Below are 22,521 nucleotides of genomic sequence, written 5' to 3' on the forward strand. Positions count from 1 at the left end.
TGAGTGGCCTTTCAGTTTGTTCAATTGCTGACTTCTTCCCTCCTGCAAATAATAATAATAGTAGCATTTTTTTGGCAAGCTCTTAGATGTAAACTTGCTAAGCTAATCCACATCTAATTAGAGACTTTAAGTAAAATGCTCCTATAAAGTGGTGCTGGAACCAAAACTGCTACCTCATCGTATATTCCTCTCCCCTTCTTCCCCCATTTTTAGTCCAGAAAGAGTTTCATTTATTTACTGTATTGCCAAACGTTGCACAATTTGGCATTTTCATGATCATTCACACAAGGGGCTGCCTCAATTTGTCCATATGCAAGACAAGGTCAGACCACCACTCTGTGGACATTACTTGGTTTTGAAAATAATTGGGATAATGTGAGATACATACATAGGATGCATTACCATAAAACAGTATTTGCCCTCTACCACAGCCTCTTCCTGCTCACTAAACCCTGTTACCTGAATTTGCAGAAATGCCAGTTGAAAACCCTTTTAGGCTGAATTTGCAGGAATACCAGATGAAAAATCTGTTTAGTGGACACAGAGCTTGGGATCAAAGGGAATAACTACCTGCAAAACCAAAATATGAGTTTGCCCTTTAAAATGTAGTTTAAGAAATCAAATTACAATGGTGGTTGTTGAATTCTTAGTTACTTTTTTGCTGTAAAGAAATGCAGAAAATAAAAAGCTGCATTTATTCAATTTCTGCCTGTCAGGCAGTTATGAAAGGCACCTCAGTTCTGCTGGAGTGCAAAGAAGGAGGTGAGTGATTGTTCTGAGGAATACTATGGCATTGCTGGGTTCCTGTTTGTTTGTCTTCTATACCATGCATAGACAAAAATGAATGCAGCAGTGACAGCCTGTGATGCTAAGTCTTACCAGTTCAGCCCTGTTATCTCTTTCTGAGTGATAAGTGAAGGTTCTGGTATATCATTATATGTGTTTCTTGACAAGTATGGAAGATAAACTACATATATATCAACATTAATCTCCCCCACACCTTAACAGAGCCATCTGCTTGCATGCTGGAAATGCGTATTTACTATAATTATCGCTTTGCATGTTGCACTAGTTAAATCAGGAATGGGTATAAAATCAGATTTCATTTACATGAGAGGCGGTGTGAGTGCTTTAATCTTCACCCCAACAGCCAGAATTCAACCTGAGCAAGAACATAAATATGAAATTACTTCAGAAGTACATTTCTCTACACATTGTAACTTAGCTTCCAATGGATATGGATCATATTCTGATGATTTCCCTTTTGAGTAATCCGGTAACAAATGGTATACATGTTACTGACCAATCTAAGAGCTTTAAACTCAAGAAGAGCTGTAATTGACAGTGGGTCCGAGAACATAAGCAAACACTTGCGGAATCACACCAGTGGTCAATCTTGTCCAACATCTTGTCCAACATCCAGATGCCTATGGCAAGCCAAAAAGCAGGATTTGAGAGCAGCACACTCTGCCCACCCTGCCTCCGAAAATGGAGGTAGAACACAGACATTGTGACTGGTAGCAACTGATAACCTTATCCTCCAAGTATTTGTCTAATTCTCTTTTAAAGCCATCCAAATTAGTGACCCTTGCAACTTCTGGGAGCAAATAATATACAGTGGTACCTCGGGTTACATACGCTTCAGGTTACATACGCTTCAGGTTACACACTCCGCTAACCCAGAAATAGTGCTTCAGGTTAAGAACTTTGCTTCAGGATAAGAACAGAAATCAGGCTCCGTCGGAGCGGCGGCAGCAGGAGGCCCCATTAGCTAAAGTGATGCTTCAGGTTAAGAACAGTTTCAGGTTAAGAACGGACCTCCGGAACGAATTAAGTACTTAACCCGAGGTACCACTGTACGGTAGTTTAACTAGGCACTGTATGAAGCCTTCTTTCCTTCCTTCCAACATTCAGCTTCATTGGACGGCCACAGGTTCTTGTGCTAATGAGGGAGAAAAATACTTCTCACTCCACTTTCTCCACACTATGTATAATTTTATATAGCTCCATCATGTCTGTTCTTGCTCACCTTGTTCACAATTCTGCAACCTTTCCTCATGGGGAATCACTCCACCCCCTTGATCCTTTTGGCTGCCTCTTTCTGAATCTTTCCAGCTTATCAATATCCTTTTTGAGGTGAGGCAACCAGAAATGTACACAGTATTCCAAGTGCAGCCACACCATAGACTTGTATAATGGCATTATGATATTGGCAGTTTTATTTTTCAGTTCCTTTTCAGGATGGGTTTTACCATTTTTCACGTTTGCCACACATTGGGTCAACGCTGTCATCAAGCTATACACTACAACCTCAAAGTCTTGTTCCTTGTCAGTCACTACCAGTTCAGACCCAAAGAGTGTATATGTGAAATTTAGATTTATTTATTTTTGCCCCGGCATGCATCGCTTTTCACTTGTTTGTATTGAATTGCATTTTAAATTTTACTGCCCGTTCATCGAGTTTGAGGAGATACTTTGGGAGCTGTTCACAGTCTTTTTGTTTTGTTTTAATAACCCTGAATGATTTGGTATCATCAGAAAACTTGGTTACCTCACTGCATACCCTTAACTCTAAATCATTGATGGACAAGTTAAAAAGCACAGGTCCCTATACCAGTCCTTGGGAGACTTCAATTTATACATACTGTACTACCTTGGGATAACTGTCCATTCATTCCTATTAATTGCTTCCTGTTCCTTAACCAATTACTGATCCAAAAGAGGATCTCTCCTCTTATCCCGTGACTGCTAAGCTTACTCTGGAGTTTTTGGTGAGATACTTCATCAAAAGCATTTTCTAAGTCTAAATACACAGTGTTAGCTGGCTCACAACTATCTTTATGTTTGTTTAACTCAAAGTTCCTGTGACAGGTCTTACTCCAGCAGATGCCATGCTGTTTCCACTTCTGCAAGCCTTGTTGTTCTGTGTGCATGGTAATTTTGCCCTTGACAATGCTTCCCACCAGTTTTCTAGGACTGTTTTGCTGCAACAGAAAATTAGGAAACTGCTCTAATTTTATTGGAAAGCTGAAATCCACTGTTTTGTCTTCTGCAATACAAAACTGACCAGGCTTGCTTGAGGGGCTGTGAGAGCTGCCCTAAAGGCGCAGGTTAAATCGAGGTTCCAAAACACACAGGGAACTTCCATGGGTACAACTGACCTCTTTACTGACTTCCAACTTGTGCAAATGGGCTACAGAAGGGCAGAGCTAGCAAGCTCATCCCCGCTGCTCATGTGGCAATGTACCCATGTACGGTACATAATGCCTGAATAGGGCAACTGTCTCTTAGCACACACACACCCCTTGACCTGTGGGGTTGTATGTGAGTAGGAAAGATTTGCCCCAAGTAGGGCTTGTCCTATGTAGCATGATAATATCTTTGAAAGAAAATTGAAAGCAGGTGGCCTATGCGTTAGCTCTTTGAGTAAAGCACTTTCCCATTGTGTGGCAACTATTTCAACCATGAAAGCCTTCTTTTGTATGGGGTTACCGAAACCATGGTTGAAATCACCCCAGCTATACAGGGAGCCATTTCACACTGTTCTTGTGGATTTCAATAGGCTTTGCATGGAAGAACTTCTGTGTGGATTATGGCAGTGGCTGGTGCCCATTGAGACTGGTAGGGCAGAAGCTAGAGAGACTAACAGCTGGTGGCGCCACAGCCAACTCACTCTAATCTTGTCCCAGTCCTACCTTTGGCTTAATTCTACAAGGGCAACACTGAGACTGTGGAGGAGGAAGCTGACAGGCAATGCCATCCCCTGGACTGTTTGTAAGCAAGAAGGCAGGTAGTTGGGAGCTTGCTGATGGCAGACTGAGGTTGGTGAGGCAGTACCCCATTCACCCAAATGGCTTGTCCCCCACTGGTAGATTGTGCCCTAATTGTATCCCCCCCCCCCCGGCTAAAATTCTTATTACACCTTGAAAATACCTGGTGAACAATCATGAGGGATGTAAGCCCTTGATGTGCCTACTTTCACATTTGTGGTTATTCTTCTGCTAGCACCCCGGGTATCTGAGAAAATGTGAGTGACCAGCATGGAAGAGCAGAACACCCACTGTGTGGAAATGAGACAGATTTAATGAGCAAGTGACACATTCCAATTCGTCTCCTCCGGTAGTCAGCAATCAAACATTTTTTATATATTTTTTTTATGTGTAGCTTCAGTGAAATCCAGCAGATCGAATGCTTAGTAAGATCTCAGCAGCTCCTAATTAAGATCTTTCCGTCACAGCATGTAAAATGTCAAGTACCAGAAGACATAGGATTAATAAATTATTTTTAGTGGCAATTTGGCTCATGCCTTCAGAATTTCTAACTGGGCCTTAATAAGCTGAATGCTATCGTGTTGCAGGGAAGCTGCTCTGAACTGAGTGCAAGTTCTGAGTAGTCTCAAAACTTGCAGGAATAGTTTATTCCTTCATTTCCTTTCAGTACTGCTGGCACATTGTGAAAATGAGCAGGGCACTTTTAATCATTTAGGAATGGAAATGTAGGAAGCTTAATTAAGCCACCGGTCCATCTAGCTCAGTATTGCCTACCTTGACTGGCAACAGTTCTCCATGTTTTCAGATCTCTCCCAGCCCTACCTGGAGATACCGGGGATTGAACCTGGCACCTTCTCCATGCAAAGCAGATGCTTTGCCACTGAGCTACGGCCCTTCAGTGCCCATTCTTCATTCAACAGTAGATTTTAAAACCTTGATGGAAGACTTTTTGCAGAGGGTGGGGCAGGTGGGATGTGACCTTGTCTCTGCTTCTTTATCTCATGATAGCTTCTGACCGTGGTATCCTCCTGGACCAGCTCCAGGGAATGGGGAGTTCCAGCCCTACCTTTGGGACTCAGTCCAGGAAGTAGCATTGGATGAGTGAGTTTTGGTCCATTGATGGCTATGTTATGGGGTGCAGCAGGGCAAGATCTCAGCTCCAATTCTATTAACAAACTATATTAAGCTGCTGGGAGCAGTCGCTGGAAGGCATTGAAGCCACCAACTTGGATGGCTTTACAAAGGATTAGACAAGCTCATGTAGGATAAGTCTGCTCACCCCTTTAGGTGTGGTGGCATTGCAGGATGGCAGAGGCTTCACTGGGGCCCTGACAAGGGAGCCATGGCTTCAGTGCCCTTCTGGATAGATGGTGGGGGCATAAGCCCCCGTTGCCTATCAGGAGCTGGATCCTAGCCTGCACCCTGCTTTGGCCAATGGGGATGCAGGATGGGACTTGGGCTGTGCCAGGGACAGAGCCAACAGAGTGGGAAGTCTTCCCTCAGGTCCGCCCCTTGGTCATTTCAGCAGCCTGCACCTGGGGCACTACCAGTTTGTAGCCACAATGGCTACGCTCTGCCTCCATGGTCACTGCAGGAGGGGGAAAGTGCTCTGTACTGAGGCCCAGCTTGCAGGTTTCCCACAGATATCTGAGTAGCCACTGTGAGAACAGGTTGCTGGAGTAGATGGGCCTCTGGACTGAACCAACAGGCTTCTTCTTATGTTCCAATTTGTATTTCTAACATTGATTTGAAGTAACTATTTTATAAATATTTGTGGCATGGCAAATTGTGGTGCAGTATACAGGAGTGCAGGTGGCACTGTGGTCTAAACCACAGAGCCTAGGACTTGCCGATCAGAAGGTTGGCCGTTCGAATCCCCACGACAGGGTGAGCTCCCGTTGTTTGGTCCCTGCTCCTGCCCACCTAGCAATTCGAAAGGACATCAGAGTGTAAGTAGATAAATAGGTACTGCTCTGGTGGGAAGGTGAACAGCATTTCTGTGCACTGCTCTGGTTCACCAGAAGCGGCTTAGTCATGCTGGCCACATGACCTGGAAGCTGTCTGTGGACAAATGCCAGCTCCCTCGGCCTATAAAGCAAGATGAGCGCGCAACCCCAGAGTCGTCCGCAACTGGACCTAACAGGCAGGGGTACCTTTACCTTTATACAGGAGTGCACATGAAAATGTTATTGTTGATAACCAAATCCACATGGATTTTGCAGATAAGAATTGCAAAAAAGAAATGATCAGGAATCTAATGTCCTGGTTACAGATCTTTTCCTCAAAATGCCATATGGCTTTTGCATCCCAAAGTAGTAATCTTCAAATGTATTTTTGAGTGGAAGAAAAAGAAACTTTCATTAAGGTTACAATGTTACTAAATCTCAATGAGCTCAGTAGGGATTATTTATGAGAGCAGACATATATAGGATTTCACTGCATGAATAAATTCCAAGATTTAAAAAAACCACTGAGTTTTTCTTCCTAGAATTGTAGGAATCTGATATATAAATGTAAAGTCTGAAATTGGGATTAGATAGAAAAGGACATGGTCTCAATTGGAATATATGCTCGGTCAACTGCTGTACATCACCCCAATTCAATATAAGAATAATCTTGTTCTTTCTGTGGGCTGTGGTTTTCCCAAGTATGGAAATCCCCATCTTGTTTCTCCCAAAATTTAACCACTGCCTCACCACATAATTTGTTTGGTCAGATATAAACTGTTCTGTCATGAGGTGCTCTTGCCTTTTAGTAGAGGAAATGGGGATCTTTCAAGTAATTGCAATCTTCGGCCAGACGAGCAGTCGTTAGCTTGTGAATAACAAGTTCCAGGAAAGGTAAGTCTCTTCCACTTACTTGTTGTCTGTCTTGGCAAAGATTATCACATCTAAAATCACCTTCCTTTTTATTATTTAAGAAAGAATGTGGCCTGCCCAATTAAAACAGTGTTCTAACCAGAAAAGAGTTGGCCTATTTAACCTTACTCATATCAACCATTTCCTAAGAAGTCGTGGAGAAAAATATTCCACTGCTTTCAGTCTGAAGATGCAGAACTGGTCTTGTAATTCAATACTTCAAAATCAATTTGCAGTAACCTCAGAATGAAAGGTTCAAAATGTGAGAAAGAAAATGAATAGCTTTTCTTGAGCGCTGTCATACTCATTAATGGGAAGTGGGGACAGAACATCAGATGAACTGCCTCGTTGACTAAGCTAGGCCTTGGAAGGGAAGTTGCATAAGTGAGAACAGTGATAGACATGTGGCTGGCCACATGTCCTAATTTCAGAATCCCGTGCTCTGTTGAGGGGCTGTCTATTCCAAGCCTAGGTTTAAAATAAGGACCTATAGGAAGGGAGAAAACAAGGGCCTTAGAGTTGCTCATCAACAATTACTACCTGGACAGCAGACTAAGCAGGTGTTCAGGTCACCTGCTCACTATGGTAACATGTATTGGGTGATATATAAGTTAATCATACTCAGAGTAGACCCATACTCAGAGTCAGTGTGGTGTAGTGGTTAAGAGTGATAGACTCGTAATCTGGTGAACCTGGTTCACGGTCTCCGCTCCTCCACATGCAGCTGCTGGGTGACCTTGGGCCAGTCACACTTCTCTGAAGTCTCTCAGCCCCACTCACCTCACAGAGTGTTTGTTGTGGGGGAGGAAGGGGAAAGGAGATTGTTAGCCGCTTTGAGACTCCTTAGGGTAGTGATAAAGTGGGATATCAAATCCAAACTCTTCTTCTTCACTGAAATCAATGGACTAAAATCCATTTGTTTCCATGGGTCTACGCCAAGTATGACTTGCAGGTTGGACATAACCCATCGTGTTTCTATTTATGTTATAGAAATTTACATATAATTTACATATAAATTTACATGTGGCCACACTAGTTGACATTCAGGCCCAGCTCCAGGGTTTGCTGAAGAGCCGGGAACTAGGAAAAGAGATGGGTTAGCAATGGCAGGTGGCTCACAGGTACATTCAAGTTGCATGGATAATTGGGCTTCAGGTTTTTGCCTTGCCATTGCCTTCACCAAATAGATCATCTGCACAGTGAAGTTATATCTACAAGCACTCCCAGTTTAATATGGCCAATCAATTGCAGAGAAATGGGATCATATCCCATATGCTGGTATTCAAATAGGAAGGAGTTGTACCATTTGTATATCTCTAAAAAACAAAACAAACCCACGCATAAACACCCAAATCTGCCACTCCCTTATATTTACTGCCTAAAGCACTTAATTTTTTTTATTTTTAATACAGAAACAGAAAGGAAAAACAACACAGCCCACAATCCCCTTGCCTCCACTCCCTGGTTGTAGAACTTTCATGTCAATCTCAACATACAATTTAAAGGTCTGGCGACTTCCCTTCCACCATTTTCCTGGTTCCTTTCTTTTTCTATTACATTGTGTATTCCAGTTTTTTTTTAAGTCTTCAAAGTTCTTTCTCTGTTAATTTCTGTTAACTTCCATTCTGCTGGATTTACTCAAGACCTACTAGGTTATTTACTTGTTTATACTGGTTATTAAAATATTCAATAAACATTTTCCAATCCTCCTGATATTCTTTGTCATCTGTTTCTCTTAACCTTTTTGTTATACCTGCCAATTCAGCATATTCAAGCATTTTAAACTGCCACTCTTCCTTTGTGGGTACTGTACTCATCTCTCCACCTTTGTGCCAATAAAACTTTAGCCGCAGTGGTGGCATATAATAATAATTTTCTTTTGTTTCTTAGGGACTTCTGTTGTTAACATTCCCAAGAGGAATGCCTCAGACTTTTTTGGGGGGGGAGGGGGAGAGGGTTTTTTTAAAAAAATAATAATTAACAATTCATTATAAATTATTTCCCAGAAGTCCCTGATTACTTTGCAGGACTACCACATATGGAATAAGGATCCCTCTACTTCCTTGCATTTCCAACATTTACCTTTTTCTTTTTAAAACATTTTCGCTAGTTTGGCAGGTGTTAAATACCATCTGTGGCTCATTTTCATCGTATTTTCCCGCAATGCACAACCTGCCACAAATTTCATATTTGCTATCCATAAATTCTCCCACAGCTAAGCAGAACACTTGATCTTATCTCATGCGAGGTTCAAAAAAGCTACACTAAACACAAACTTTTAAAAGGGAGGCATCAATAGTACCTCCAGGATCCAGCTGAGGATGGATGGAAATGCATTTGTTGAAGACTTCTCATATAGAGGATTCAAACAAACATCACTGCAAATTGCCTGTGTGGAAAATTCCACATCGCAGGTATGACAAGTTATGCCCTGAAATGGCTCTTGTTATCATTCCTTTTTTCCCAAAAGAATTAAAATGTAAATAGTCGCAAGGGTAGATGCTTACATTTCACTCAGGAGATGCACTGTTACAAACAGGGTACACTATCTAAATTGATTAGTTAATTTCCACCCAAATCCCTAGGCATTTAGGTATTGTCTTCATTGCAGAATGAAGTATTTAAGTGCCATCTGCTAAGAAGCTGAACTAGTATAATCTGCATAACATGAATTGTTGTAATAATGAAAGGCAGTTCATTAAAATTACCTTTTAATTAAGAGACTGGTAGCCGGTGTTCTTTATGTTACAGTGGTTTAGAAGAAAGAATTCTCTTGATCTTGCTATAATCTAAAATTAATAACAGGTTTTTGAAAAAAGACACACACAAAATATGACAGGATGTGCAGTATCACTGAGAAAAGGAAGCTGCCGCTGTTATTCTGTGGAGAGCTGATTTACTTCAAGTGAACCGATGCATTAAAAGTGCCATTTAATGAACAGCTTCTCATTGTTAATAAACAGATACTTATGCAGATTGTATTGCCTTTGTTTCTTTGGGCCCACCTTTCGGAGATGCTGGCCTACTGACTACAAGTGGCGTTCTGAAAATGATAGCTCCAGTTCAGAATTGCATTAATTAATTCTCACATTCACTGTGCTCCTGGAACAGCAATGCCAAAGGGAATCCCTCAAACCTTTCTTTCCACTAACAGCTGCTGTGCAATTTCTGCCACTGTGTTTTGCAGGCTAGCTTCCTGCGACAGCGAGTAATTCTGACACCTTGGGCACCAGTTGTATCATCAGATGATTCAGAGGATTTCAAGAGTGCTATGGCCTCTCTGCGACCCTCTGAAGGCTCTGGCCAAGAACTGGAGGAACCACTGTTCACCATAGGCCACTTTTCCCCTAAAAAAGAGGAGGAGAGCGCTGAAGACTTACGTCTAATTCGCAGGTCTGAAAGAATATACATCTTCTCTCTGTGAGACAGAGAACCAACTGGGACAAAGAAACAGGAAACCAGTAACATCAACATCCGTAGCCCGTCTCCTGTGAGACTTCCAACAGTCTGGAATGTAAACAGAGTCTTGTGACTCCAAGCACTGCACAGTAGCTCAGCAAAAACCTAACACTTGTATGGTTTTCCCCTTTCTTTTTTGAAGCACAATTAGAAATATTGATTTCAGCCCTATTATTTAGAGGTGATCCAGCCCAGTAAACCAGAAGACCAGGCTTCCCAGCCTAGCTGATGACCTTGTTGGGTGGTTGGAAAAAGAGATCTGGGATTGCAGCCAATAACAACTTTCTCCTCCTCCTGCCAACTAAAACAATTCTCACATGTGATGTGCAGAAGCAACTAGAGATGGGTGAATCTGTCAATCTAAGTTTTTCATTTTTCCATTCTTAAATTCAGTATTCCACATCAGTTTGCAATTTTAAGAAAGTCCTCATGAAAATCGACCAGCATTTTAGTGTGAAATTATCCTAATATACACAGATTTGTATCCAATTGTGTCCAACATGCACATTTTTTTTTGTGGGCCAGAGAGTGCTAAAGAAAGATAGAACTTTCTTTTTATATGCAACTACAGCAGCAAGAATTCTTATAGCCAAATACTGGAAGGCACAGGAGTTACCCACACTGGAAGAATGGCACACGCAACTGATGGACTACATGGAATTGGCTGAAATGACTGGCAGAATCCGAGACCTGGGAGAAGAGGCAGTGGAAGAGGATTGGAAAAAATTTAAGGACTATTTACAAAAACATTTTAAGTTATATGAATGTTGAGAATTTGCTAAGTTTTGAGAAAAACATGCTTCAGTATTGAGATTCGGAAATGATCGAAACCAAGTTATGACTGTGAAAAGTTGAACCTTTAGAGTAAATATTTAGATGAAATCACAAAAATACATGAAACAAGGTATTAATTTGCTGTTGATTTTTATTGTAAAGAATGCAGGGATGGAGGATGTGGGGAAGTCCAGTTGATGATGGGAAAAAAAAAAGACTTGGAAAAGGGAATTTTTTTTTTGTTTGTTTTTTCTCATTTTGTAAAAAAAGCTTTGGTTGTGTTATCGACGATGTATTGATATTGTACTTTGAACCTGGAAAACAAAGCAATAAAAAATATTTAAAAAAAAAAAACAACATGCACATTTTTTTTTGCAAGGCAATTTCACTAAATCTAATGCAGTTTTGTTTCCCAGTTTCACTAATATATGCATTTTTGTGAACACCTTACTTTTGTATATGCATTTTTGTACCCATATCCTGGCTGGAGAACTGCATTGCAAAATTCAGGGTGAATTTTGAAAGACAGTTGTGTCTTAGTTCTTGTATTGTTTTGGGAAGTGCAAAAGAGGGAAGCTTATCTTTAAATGTGAAGTGAATCAAATTTCTCTCCCATACATACAGAAACTGATTGTATAGCATCTTTTTCTCCTGGATTTTCCACCGCGGTCTACTATAGCGCTACTTACTCTAGAGCAGAATAGGCCTTTCTTCTTACCAGACTCTTTGCAAGAGGACCTAGATGGCAAAGATCGTAAGAGTTGGAATGTGCAGTAAATTCAGATGAATCCTAAATCGAAACAGGCTGTTTTCAACAGTTTGGGGGCTAGTTTGAGCTGAAGAAGAATCTCTCTGAAAGTGCCCCAGACTGAAGCTGAGACCTCCAAAGTGATTTGGGGCAGTTTGCAGATTTGAATGTTAGAAAGTGTACACAGTTTTTCTGCATATCCCCCAAACACACCATATAATGAAAATGCCAGGGTTGGAAGAGGGGACAGAGACAGCTCTTTTTGTGACCCGGCAGGTCTACCTTTCCTTTTCCAGGGCTCTCCAATCACAGTGCTTTGTGGAAGGGATGTCTAAGTAATGTATCACCTGGTTCTTATCTTTTCTATGCCCTTGGTTGTTCTGCTGGTAGTGCTTGCTTGGAAATGCTGGACATTCAAGTCCTTCTGCTTCTGTGTCACATGCCCGCACATCCATTCCTGTCAAATTAGCTTGGCATTTTGTTTATGTGACTTTTGGTGCCAACTGAGGAGAACATCAGCCTGAAGCTGCTTTCTTCCCCTTCCCATTCATTGCAACTCCCTAGCCCTTGCACCTATTGTTCTAAAAAATAAAATAAAAAGGAAATTACCTTCCCAGTAGCACTTCTACAATACATGCCGTTTTCATAATAAAATTGTTGGTCACAAAGATACCAGAAGAGAATCAAATCCCTTTTAGAAATTCCCCCTAAAAGCAACTTTAAAGGCCAAAGACACACACACAGCAATCTAATTGACTGTTATTTGGAACGTTTCTTACCCTGAGTTACATCTGTGATGTATGGTATTTTCGTACAAATTGCCCATAAAATACAGTTTTAACATCTCCCAAACTTTAAAGGCTGCCAAGGCTGCAACTATCCTGTGAAAATTGGTGGGATTCATCCCACAGAAAAGGCTAGTATTCCTGAAAATTTCATCAAATTCTGCTAAAAAAAAGTTGGACAATTTCATATTTAAAAATAATTACTTTAAAGGTGGGAAGCACAAACAATTTGTGTCTGGAGGCGGTTGGAGGATGGATGGCGGCTAACGGATTGAGGTTGAATCCTGACAAGACAGAAGTACTGTTTTTGGGGGACAGGAGGCGGACAGGTGTAGAGGATTCCCTGGTCCTGAATGGGGTAACTGTGCCCCTGAAGGACCAGGTGCGCAGCCTGGGAGTCATTTTGGACTCACAGCTGTCCATGGAGGCACAGGTCAAATCTGTGTCCAGGGCAGCTGTTTACCAGCTCCATCTGGTACGTAGGCTGAGACCCTATCTGCCTGCGGACTGTCTTGCCAGAGTGGTGCATGCTCTGGTTATCTCCCGCTTGGACTACTGCAATGCACTCTACGTGGGGCTACCTTTGAAGGTGACTCGGAAACTACAACTAATCCAGAATGCGGCAGCTAGACTGGTGACTGGGGGCGGCTGCCGAGACTATATAACACCGGTCTTGAAAGACCTACATTGGCTCCCAGTACGTTTCCGAGCACAATTCAAAGTGTTGGTGCTGACCTAAACGGCCTCGGTCCAGTATACCTGAAGGAGCGTCTCCACCCCCATCATTCTGCCCGGACGCTGAGGTCCAGCGCCGAGGGCCTTCTGGCGGTTCCCTCATTGCGAGAAGCAAAGCTACAGGGAACCAGGCAGAGGGCCTTCTCGGCAGATGTCAAAGCGATAAACAAATACCTGACATTCAGAAGACATCTTAAGGCAGCCCTGTTCAGGGAAGTTTTTAACGTGTGATATTTTACTGTATTTTTGGTTTTTATGGAAGCCGCCCAGAGTGGCTGGGGAGGCCCAGCCAGATGGGCGGGGTATAAATAATAAATTGTTGTTGTTGTTGTTGTTGTTGTTGTTGTTGTTGTTGTTGTTGTTGTTGTTGTTATTATTATTATTATTATTATTATTATTATTATTATTATTATTGTATTTTGTCTGTAATTTGGCAGCCTTTACCACTCAGAATGGGCTAATGTGCCAACAAATGTCACCTATTACTGTGAAACAGAAAAAGAAAGTTATAGTTGTTCACCCCAACAGTGAATGAGGAAGGCATGAAGCTTTATTTATTTTTTGGATTTGGAACAAATCATGTCTCATTGACACTTTTTAAAGTTTGTTACACCTGTACTCTAAGAAGACGAAAACATTTAATGCGGCATAAGGTTTCATGGCAAGAAAGGAGCAGGGTTCTCTAGTTGCTTGAAATGCAATTTATTCCAGGCAGATTCCTGACAGATTTTGAAACAAATCCTTTTCTCATGGACACATTTTTAGCTCATAAGCAAGACAAGGATACCTGCCACACCTGATTGTTTAAAGGGATAAAAAATAGGATGACCAGTGGTCAGGGATGCTGGCAATTGTAGTCTCAAAACACCTGGAAGGCTGAGGTTGAGGAAGTCTGGTTTTTATGATTGCGAGAAGGTATGCTTATCTTAGAAGTATTCTCCCTCATATTTCTGCCAAAATTGGGTGGCTCTCAATCCATGCAGAAAGAGTCAGCCCATACCTTTCACTTTCCAACTAACCCTGCAAAGTTGGCTCCCAGTCCTCTTCCCTCCCCTCTTCCCCTGTCTTCAGTAGTTTCCGGTATAAGAGGAGGTGGGAGCTTTTAAAGGTCCAGGTTTGATCTCTGAACTGACGGCTTGCAGTCCAATTCAAAGGGAAAGGAGAATTCAAAGCTGTGATGTCTGGAATGAAAGGACTCGTTATATTCTGTTTCATACTGTGAAGTAAAAGTCACTTCTCAAATAAAGGTCATTTGGCAACTTTATGGTAGAGCAAGGGCACAGAAAAATATCCCCCTTTTTAGACATACAAACATGGTTGCAATGGCTGTACTATGAATCTCTTTTTTTGTTTTAAAATTGAGTTGAGGTTTTTTAAATCACCCCAGTCACCCAAGAAGTGAAATACCACACACAGTCCCTTCCAACAACCCTGTTAAGTAGATTAGGCTGAGAAGCCCAAGGTGACCCAGTGAGAATTATAGCCAAATTAACATTTGAACCCAGGTCTTGTCTAGTATCAATGCACCATGCTATTGAGAAAGATCGTGAAGCTGAGGTTCCAATACTTTGGCCACCTCATGAGAAGAGGACTCCCTGGAAAAGACCCTGATGCTGGGAAAGATTGAAGGCACAAGGAGAAGGGGATGACAGAGGATGAGATGGTTGGACAGTGTTCTCGAAGCTACGAACATGAGTTTGACCAAGCTGTGGGAGGCAGTGGAAGACAGGAGTGCCTGGCGTGCTCTGGTCCATGGGGTCACGAAGAGTTGGACACGACTAAATGACTAAACAACAAGAAATAGAGAAATATAGCAATCTGGATACCAAGTCTTTTGAGGAACAGTTGAAAATCCTAGGGGAAGATAACAGGGAAAGCAGCCTTGAAATAATATCAGTAGAGCTGCCATGTGGAAGATGGTGCAGGCTTGTTTCTGTAGAAGGGAGATGTAAAGAGTAGACATTTCAAGGAAGCAGATTGCAGCTAAACATTAGCAGAACTTTCCTGGACAGCCATCTGCCAGAACTGCTTTACCTGCAATATTCCTGCGTTGAGAAGCTAGTTGGTCTAGGGTGACCTTCAAGATTCTTTCCAGCTCTAAGATTCTATGATTTTACCTATGTGTAAAATATAATATCCAATGCAAAGACATAAAGGATGCCAGAAGTACCAGTATGATGTGTGTGTTTAGGGAGAGGGCATTGTCCTTTTAAAGGTAGTTCCTATTACAAAGTACAAGCAACCTCAGACATTGCCTTGCTAAGGATTTCTAAGAAACTCAAAAAGTCAGAGCAGTTTTGAAAGCTTTGGTCTTGATTCAAAATGGTGTCCAGTTGAATCCAAACATAGATGAAAATCTGCTCTTTGATCTCAGGACCCATCATGCAAAATTTGGTTTTGATATCTGAAGCATAGGGGGCAGACAGGCCAAATGCATAGAGAACAGGCAAATGAACAACTTTCCAAAAAATATAGTGGAATATATCCTCACTTAACATTCTCTTTGGAATAGAGTTCCTATGAAAGATTAATAAACAGCATACACCTACACAACACACACACGTTACCTTGAGTCCATGACATCCTAACACTGGCAGAAACAAAATAATCTGGATAATAAAATGTTAATGTATTATTATTAGGTTATTTAGCTCTGAACTCAGAACTTGCTGCAGATAGTAAACAAGCCTTTTTATTCAATTAGTAAGTATAAAGCACACAAAACAGATGTGATAATTCAGATAAATAAAACACTTTTGATTAACCCACCCACATACATAATTACACTTTAGGAAGTTAGTTCATGTTAATGAATAGCAAAGCCCTTTGTTTCTTCAATGACTGCAGTTCAGACGCTTTGTTTTTGATTTATATTATTGTATCCTGCCCTGGGAATACTCTGCAACGAAGGTTGAGTTAAAAATATATCAAAGAAATGAAATGAACAAATAAAATAAATTCTTTACAAAAGGATATACACAAAGAACAATGCAAATGCTAACCATAATCTCAAATAGAACTAGTCATTGACATGGAAAATGCATAAAAGGTGAACTTTACCATTAGATTATGTGAAGGTGTGAAATACATTCCAGAGATACATTGATTATGAATATGCTAATAGTATTCAGAAGTAAATGCTCGCACATCTGACTAGTTTTTTTCAGCCCTGGGTAATGACTTAAGCATAGGACAGCAAAAGACAAGCATGCACAAGTCGTACCCAAAAATTGCTGCATTGAGGATTGCTGGTGTTTATGGTTTCAGCAGCTGTTTCGCGTGGTGGGACATGAGATGAAGAACCTCCCTCCCAGCATTGACATCACTGCTGTTTACCCAGACAGGGCTGGAATGGGGAAACAGCCGGGTCAGATGGACTGGTTGGACTGCCATCACTAATAAAGCACCTCCACCAGTGCACCCACGCAGTCCTAACCTCTTATCCTGTTTGGGTAAACAGCACCAGTGCTGGTGTCAGGTGCAGTGGTTCCATAGCTCCATACCACTATTGACCACTGAGAACATACAAGGTCCTTCCCTCCTTCCTTCCTTCCTTCCTTCCTTCCTTCCTTCCTTCCTTCCTTCCTTCCTTCCTGGTTTCCAGAACCACATGTATCTCAGCGCCTGGCACCACCAGTGTAGAAGAGTGAGCCATGGGTGGGAGGCAGGGAACAGAACTCTAGCTACCCTGTCCAATATATCTGTGGTTTTTCTGCTTGTGGTCTATTACTGTGCAGACACTAAGAAATTACTGAGGGACCCAGGGTGTGTGTGCTCAGCTTCTAGTGTTCAGTATGGGTAAAGGAGAAAGGTACCCTTTATTGGGAGATGGGGAAAGCGCACATTCCACCCAAAGGAATATGTCATTCTACAAGGCATTCTACAGGAGCTCAGAGATGTTCGGTCCGGTGTGACAGAAGCTTCAAAACAAAAACATGTCCTCTAAATACAGCATCCCATTGAAATGGAAGCATGGCAGTGAACCATGCCATCCGAGCATTGCAGCAAAAATGAAGAAATGGCATTTATGTGACAGAATAAATGGATGATTTCCCAAATGCCAGCTGCACAATGGGGACAGAGACAGCTCCTTCTGTATGACACACAATTCGAAAGCACAAGTGGTAATACTCAGTTTGTCTCCGATTCCTTCCTAAGCTCCTAGAGCAATATTTTCTTAAGGATTAACTGTTCCTGAAAGAGTTGCTCTGGTACACTCTTAATCAGCATCAAGCTGTCATGCTTATTTTTCACCTCTGTGCTTTCTCCTGAAATGGGCATTGTTGCAGGCCCCTCCCCCAATAAATAGCATATACCATGTTCACCATTTCTTCCCATGATGAAGACACACAGATAAGGAGGGATGAAAAGCTAGTGCAAATTAACATTGAAAAAGGACCCTGCTTTGCTCAGCTCAGTGGAGTGCCATGCAGACAGAGTGTGATACAGCACACTATAGGTGGAAATTGTTTTCAGAGTGGGAAGAAAATGAATTTGGAGCCTGAAATTCTGCATACCAAATGACAGGAGAAACACCATCTGCGAGGGAGGCTGGTACTAGTGCCTTTCAAATGAGAAGTGATATCCCTGAACCCTGAGTCTATAAACAGAGAAGATCAGACACTTCTTTTTTAAGTGTGTGTGTGTGTGTGTGTGTGTGTGTGTGTGTGTGTGTACCCACGCACATCCTTCTGGCTCTCTTCCTTTTGAATCAATGCAAATCTTAAGCAAACAACTTTACAGTTTAACTTCTAACACACCTCCTCACAACTGTGGCAAAGGAGGAATATAAAATAAGGCATGTATTTCAGAGTGAGGAGTACGGGGGAATGGGGATAGGGAAAGGGATTGCAGGGAAACTGCTGTTAATGATGGTAATTAGTCTTAATCACTTTCTAGGTAAAAAATTTAAGTGGGCTTATCACCATCAGACTCAAGCCAAGGTGTCTGCCCATATATCTGAGTAAGCATCCTCTTGCCTCTCCGTCCATATATTATGTCCTGAATAAGATGTAATAGCAAGCCATTGTTTGTTGTTAAATGCATGAACTGGCCCAAGTCTTAGGCTTGCACCTAGCTGAGAAGGAGTGGTTAATAATAATAATAATAATAATAATAATAATTTGTGGTTTGTAGGTGGATCCAAGTATGGAAAATGGTGGTTTGGACAAGTCATTAGCCAGGCTTAGACACAGCAACAAACATGGTATGTTAACAAGCCAGATTATCAATCAGGATCTGATAGCCTGGTATGTTAAGAAACTTTTGTTGTAAAGCAAGGGTGAGGAACCTTGTTGCCAGGGGCCAATGTGGACCTCCAGACCTGTCTGTCTGGTCCTTGGGACTTTCCCCAGCTTGCAGTCCATTGCCAGGCCCTTTACCAGTCTTGCTACTGTATATGACTTCCTTGAGTGCTTTTGTCTGGCTGAAGTGTGTCTTTGTGCTGTGTTAATGCCTCTTGCTGGTCTGGAAGCAGAGTTGGGGATAGCGCGTCAAGGCCCCGCACACCCACCCCCCATTTGATGAATAAGACACGTGGCCACCAGTATTTTAGGTTAATGGGCTAATAAAGACCACAACTTTATTGGTTACAGACTGTGAGTGGTATTGGCTTAGGCATTGGACCCAAACCGACTATATTTGACTCCTGCCCGCCATGCAGGGAGTCTCACAAGGGTTAACCACCAGTAGGGGGAGCCCTGTTGATGCACATCAACTTGGATCTCCCCTCAGGGTCACAGGTGAGGTCGTGCCATGGCCCTAGCTTCTACCTGGGCTTCGGACAGGAACCATGACCCCTGGATTCCTTTAATGGAACACCCTTAAAGGGGAGGGGCAGGTGATGGCCACAACCTCCCCTCCCATCAACCAAGCTTTTCCAATGCCTAACCGCCACATGAGCCAAATGGCTCACCACCAAATACCCTCACAACTGCAACCAACACCTAATGCCCTCAATAGCATCAGCCAGCCAAACATCATTTCCACGATCGGAAAGATGAACACCATAATCACGGAACAAAACGTGATGTCAGGGTGCACAATCACATGGCCATTTAGCATTAGCACTTTCTGTGCCACCACTCGATTCACAAGCTTTCTGGCCTTGTTGATGGCAGCTGGGTGGAGACTGCCATGCCATACACGCCTCTCCAGTAGAGACAACCAAATCAAAGTCATGTTAGGGTATGAGGTCACCAACTTATCCAAGTCCTTATTTATATTCCATGTCAAGTCCAAGCCTTTCCCAAAAGCCAAGTCATTCTCCCCCAGCTGCATGATCAGAGGGTTGGGAGGGCTAAGCAAAGCTGCTCTAGCTCTCACTGCTGGCAAAAATTCTTCCCATCGCATTCCACGCCTAGAGATCCAGGAAACTCTGATGTCTTCAGGCAATCCTAGCCTACCTCCCAAACCGCTAATAATGGCGTGTACACAAGCCCAGTGGACAATGCTGTGACCACAGATCCAAATGCAAACCCTAAAAGTAAATAAGTAACAACGAGTCGTTAGAAGGCAACAGTGGCCAATTACATAATCTTGGGTAAAATAGAGACACTTGGAGGTTCTGGAATCACAGAATTGTAGAGTTGGAAGGGACCTTGAGTCCCACTAGTCCAGCCCCCTACAATGCATGGATATGCAGCTGTCCCAAACGGGTATTGAACCTGCAACCTTGGCGTTATCAGTACTGTGGGAGAGTGCAAGGCCGGCCTGGAATCCTTCCCTCCTGTGAAGGAGACCAGCTTTGCAGAAACTTCTGGCTCCAACCTGTCTTCCACTACTGTGACCCACATTGGGGAAATTTTGTTTCTTTATGCAACTCATATTTTGCTGGTTAAGTTCCAAACATATTTCAAGAATTCATTCATTACAGAAGGGCAAAAGTCACTGGATCCTTTACAGAAATTTCAAACCATGTTGGCTATAGCAACTGTTTGCAGAGCAGTTCTGTTGGCCTTCAAAGCACCTCCTGTGGCAGCTGGTCTCTTTCTGTCCCTTGAGTGATTGTTTGGGATAGTAAATGCCAACGGTATTAAAAGCTGAAGTTGTGATATATCACTTTTCTCCACTTCATGTTTTCATTTGCCTTCAGTATTTCTGTCAATTAATACAATACCATCCAGGGGGAAAGTTATTTTCTAGAGTTTCTGTTCCTTATCTCTGTCTTCAAAGCACAATTCTGTCAGGAGAAGAAGAAAATAACAATGAGTGAATTTTAAAAAAAACAGAGAGTACTGACATTTGTCAAGATAGCTAGGGAAAGTTTTCTTAGACCATTGTAAAGTTTGGGCATGCTAAAGGAACAGGCTGTCTGCTGTGAATAATGGCACTAGCAGACAATAGTTAATCATTCTTTGCAGAGAAGTAGATGTTTTAGAATATGTGCAGAAACCAATGTCTCTCTTTTTGAAACTGTGAAATACAGATTCCTAGTCCCAGTCCTAAGAAAACTGACTGAAATTCAGACCTAAAACAAGCCCTTAAGGTGGGAGCTTGGTTCTTTGAATTGAAACTTGATGGACTGAAAGTGTCTTCACACTCTGACAGTCAAGTAATGTTTCCCATGTACAGCCCATCTTTATAGCCACAATTCCATACATTCCCAACATTTGGTATCCATCTTGCTACTCCAGCATAAATTTTGTCATGCATAATTTTTGCCAATTGTCAATTTTGTCACCTAACTAGAGAAACAATATGGTGTGTGTCATATGGCTAATCATTTTTGTGGTAAGAGTCAATGGCTGGCAGTGGGAAGAAAAGCCCTTGTCCCCCCCCCCCCAGCCTTCAGAAGAGGTCGGGGGACAGACTGTCCCCGGACCTGGTCTGAAGGCGGTTTCCCTAGGAACGCATTAATTGATTTTCAATGCATTCCTATGGGAAACCGTGCATCGCAAGACGAAAAACTCGCAAGACGAAGAGACTTGTGGAACGAATTAATTTCGTCTTGCGAGGCACCACTGTACTTTTTATATAGTCAATATAGGCACAGAGTTAAATTTTTTAACATTTTCTAATGGTGGTGTGCCTCGAGATTTTTTTCATGAAACAAGAGTGCCTTTGCCCAAAAAAGGTTGGGAAACACTGATCTAAACAATATCCAATACAGCTTCCAGCAGTGAAAGCCATTGACACGACACTCAGGAAAGTCTCACAGCAAGTAATCTTATTCATTAATGGATAAAATGATAAAGATATGATCCATAGAATTGTCAAGTAGACAAAAGAGAGGGCTTTGCTGAGAAGGACTATATAAGTCCTTCTCAGCAAATGAAGGATTGGTTGATCTTTTGCAGCAGCTGTCATCAAGTATTTTGGTGGGAAGAAAATCTGGTTTGACTGAGACAGAACTCCTTCGAGATCTGATGACCAACACAAAGGACTACCAACAAAACCGGCAGAGAGGGACTGAAAGAGATTTGAAGGCCTCGGACGTGAGGAATCCAGGCTAAGAACTGTTATTGTGGACATTTACTTGGGAAGGGACTGAAACCAGGGAAGGGAGGGAGGGGAAAACAGAATCTTAAAAATGTTTATGACTTTTGTGTTTAGTGAGTATGACCTATATCTAATATAAAAATGGGAAATCTGTGGAAGGGAACTTGGGTCGACCTTAGGAAAGGATTTAATGTTTATAAGAGATGTGGACAAGGGAAAATTTGGCCAACTAAGAAGAGTTATATTAAAAAATATTAATAATATGTTAAGGAGGAGAGATTAGAACTTGCTGAGTTAATTATGGGAATTGGGATGTATGAAGGGGGGGTGGGGAGAAGTCAGGGAATAAGGTCAAGAAAGTAAGGATCTGAAATTATACATGTTCTGTCTTTGTCTTTTTTGTGTGTGTGATGTCTTTATAAAATGTGAAAACCCAATAAAATTTTTTTTTTAAAAAAAGAGAAGGACTATATAAGGAAGGGAGACATCATTATGTTCCAGAGGCAGGTACATGTTTGTATCAAAATAAAAATGTGTGAGAAACATATAGCAGCTTCTGTTGTTCTGCTCATCCCTTCAGTTGATGGCTAGGCGATACCCATGTTTGTCTACAGAGAACCCACATCTGTAGGTCATTGGTACATAGTCTCTGTATTTTGTGATCTTTTCACAATCAAACAGTTCCATTATGATATTTATCACAATCCAGTCTTCCTAATGATTCCTGTCACATCTGCCCATCAAGTAAGGTAGAAGGTCAGAAAAAAAAGGTCACTGAAAGGCAGTTACCCCAGTGCAGTTATTTGGTTATGCCAGAACAATAGTAAGCCCAAGTGAAAGCTTCACCAAGAACATCATAGTAACTGGTGGTCCAGGTGGCCTTGGTGCCTAGCAGTGTCTATTTCCAACTTCAGCTGGTTTGCCAACTCTAGTCCCTTTTGGACAGAGGTGAC

The 22,521-nt window shown here is 41.9% G+C and overlaps 1 pseudogene; it reads right to left on the reverse strand.

The window, feature by feature from the left end:
* Nucleotides 1–19,055: 19,055 nt before the first annotated feature.
* LOC144328097 (uncharacterized) lies at nucleotides 19,056–22,255 on the reverse strand (annotated as a pseudogene).
* Nucleotides 22,256–22,521: the final 266 nt, after the last annotated feature.

The sequence above is a fragment of the Podarcis muralis genome, chromosome 6, assembly GCF_964188315.1.
Source record: "Podarcis muralis chromosome 6, rPodMur119.hap1.1, whole genome shotgun sequence".
In the NCBI taxonomy this organism is placed as follows: domain Eukaryota; kingdom Metazoa; phylum Chordata; class Lepidosauria; order Squamata; family Lacertidae; genus Podarcis; species Podarcis muralis.